Source organism: Solanum stenotomum, chromosome 5, assembly GCF_019186545.1.
Source record: "Solanum stenotomum isolate F172 chromosome 5, ASM1918654v1, whole genome shotgun sequence".
Lineage (NCBI taxonomy): Eukaryota > Viridiplantae > Streptophyta > Magnoliopsida > Solanales > Solanaceae > Solanum > Solanum stenotomum.
In genome coordinates this window covers 40,849,472-40,852,397 of record NC_064286.1, presented here as the reverse complement: position 1 = coordinate 40,852,397, position 2,926 = coordinate 40,849,472, and the positions used below count along the sequence as shown (strand labels likewise).

The 2,926-nt window shown below is 32.8% G+C and overlaps 1 non-coding gene across 1 annotated transcript; it reads right to left on the bottom strand.

Moving 5' to 3' along the window:
- Positions 1–72, bottom strand: TRNAP-CGG (transfer RNA proline (anticodon CGG)). The gene has a single exon. It is a non-coding gene; the product is annotated as a tRNA-Pro (tRNA).
- Between the last annotated feature and the right edge of the window lie 2,854 nt (positions 73–2,926).

Below are 2,926 nucleotides of genomic sequence, written 5' to 3'. Positions count from 1 at the left end.
GGGGCATTCCGGGAATCGAACTCGGGACCTCTCGCACCCGAAGCGAGAATCATACCACTAGACCAAATGCCCACGATGCATCTCTTTGCTTGAAAGATTTATAAATCCTTATTATATTTTATAACTACCGTTTCACCAAGTATTTTTGTGGTTTTGTAACAAGGAATCTTCTCTTTATTCCCTTATCTTTATGGTTGGGATAAAGAATATATAGTTGATCCACATTTAAGTATTATGATTGTTGAAAAGCTTATTATGTGTTTGCGACAAATTTTAAAGTGACAGAAAATATATTGAAATCACAAAAAAAAATATGAAGAAACATGAATATTTTATGGGAAAAATGATAAATATACTCCCGAATTATCGTAAATGCTATCTAAATACCATTCACCATACTTTTAGGACACTCATGTCCTTAACGTCTAATTTTTTAAGTGTATATACCATTTGGACTAACGGAGGGACACGTGTCATGATCTTAACGGCCTATGTAAAATTTATTTAATTTTTATCCATTATTAAAAAATTGACCCGATTAATTAAAAACTTACCCAAATAATTTAAGACCCACATCAAATTATAATCCCAAACCCCCAATAGACTATCTTCTCGGTTTGGTTAGAGGTTTTTTATAGTTAAATCTCATATTAATTGCTATCCTAATTTAATATGATTCTCATCAACAAAGAACTTTGGAGGTTTCTCAGTTGATGGAATTGAGATTGATTTTTTATGGGTTACGGAGTGCCTTCTTGGCCGCCATTGTTGAAGCTTTGTAAAGAGAGCTAGAGGTATGCTCGCCGGAGCTGTTGGAAAAACGTTGAGAGAGAGATGGGTGTGTGGTAGCCGAAGGGTTGCGGGCTCGTTGGTTTCGCCGAATCGAAGGATGTTGGGTTTGGTAGCAGTTAGAGGTGGCTTTGTTTGTGGAACTTCACTGGAGAAGATGGAGTCGCGATGGTGGTGTGTTTTAACTGGTTCGTGCAGTCTTTGGTTGTTGGAACTTGAGAAGAAAGGGAAAATTAGATTTATTGGGTGTGGGTCTTAAAATTATTTGGTGGATTTTTAATTATTTGGGTCAATTTTTTAATTGTGGATAAAAAATCACTAAAATTTGGATAGGCTGTTAAGATCGTGACATGTATCTTTCCGTTAGTGCAAAGGGGTATATTCACTCCAAAAATTAGACGGTAAGGGCATCAGTGTCGTAAAGTATAACGAAGGGTATTGACATACCATTTACGATAGTTTTGAGGTATATTTGTCCTTTTCTCATATTTTATTGACAAATAGTGCACGTACAAATCTGTTCATCTCTTGATTCTTCTCTCTTAAACTTTCTTCGTGATTCGAGAGTCATGGTGGCGTATTTCTCGAATTAGGATGTTATGGACTTAATCTGCGTGCTTCAAGGGTCGTTAGTGTCGTATTTCTTGAACAAGGATGATTTGGACTTGATCTTCATGATTAAAGGTTTGTTAGTGACATATTTCTTGAACTGGCCGGGATGATTTGGACTTGATCACCATGAAAGAATTTGTGTTTGTGGATCTTCTTGAAGTATTTGATTATCAAGAAAAGTCCAACATATTTTTATCTCTTTATGAATATTTCATGAATTTGCGAAATATTCAAGTTGACTTTATAAGGGAATATATTACCTTTTATATAGACATGAGCTAGAATTTCGGGTAGAGCAGCCTCCAAGAATCCTAACTGAAATCGAATACATCTTGTAGAGTCTCAACTAAAATTGAACGAGTCTTGTATTGTCCTACAAATTTCCGACCTCAAATGGAGATCGGTATTTACAAGTAGTCGGTTTTTATGTAAAATAAAGCGGAAAAACCAAATTCCGACTTCTGGAGGTCGGAATTTTTTCCGAAAAAGATGAATTACAATAAAAATCGACCTCTTAATGTCGGTATTAAACAAATAAATCTCAATTAAATATAAAAAACAAATAATATCGACTTCCGTATGTCGGTAAAATAAAATAGTATGTAAAAATAAATTAATATAAATACCGACCTCATGAGGTCGGTATTTAATTGAGAAAATAATACCGACATCAAGAGGTCAGTTTTTATTCTGGGAAAAATTCCGACCTCCTGAGGTCGGAACTTGGTTATTTTGCATAAAAACCGACTTCTTGATGTCGGTTATAATACCGACTTCCGAATGTCGGTAAAATTAAATAGTATGTAATTAAAATACCGACCTCATGAGGTCGGTATTTTTCTAATTACTATTAATTAAAGTGACATCCGAATGTCGGTATTTTTATTTCATCTATTACTTTTAAAAGCGACATCCGGAGGTCGGTTTGTTGTTCATTTTACACCTATAACAATTTTGTATACTATGAAATTACGTTGATATGAAAACCAACAACAAGTAGTCGGTTTTTATGCAAAATAAAGCGGAAAAACCAAATTCCGACCTCAGGAGGTCGGAATTTTTTCAAGAAAATGAATTACAATAAAAACCGACCTCTTGATGTCGATATTATTTTCTCAATTAAATATAAAAAACAAAATTGAGAAATATATTTTATTTAAATCGTCTTCCAGAAGACGATTTGTGTAAAATAAAAAATAAAAAAATTATAATACCGACTTTCGGAAGTCGGTAAAATTAAATAGTATGTAATAAATTAATATTTGCAATTAACTTTAAATAAATCGTCTTCCGAATGACGGTTTTATACAAGTTAAAAAATAATTTAATATAAAATACCAACCTCCCGATGTCAATATTATTTAATTAACATGATTATTTTTTAATGTGATACCGACCTCATGACGTCGGTATTTTTTATTAAATCTAATTACTTTTAATAAAAGCGATATCCAGAGGTCGGTTTGTTTAAAATATTCCTATTAATAATCATAATTTTGCTATTGTGCATAATACTAAAATTTCA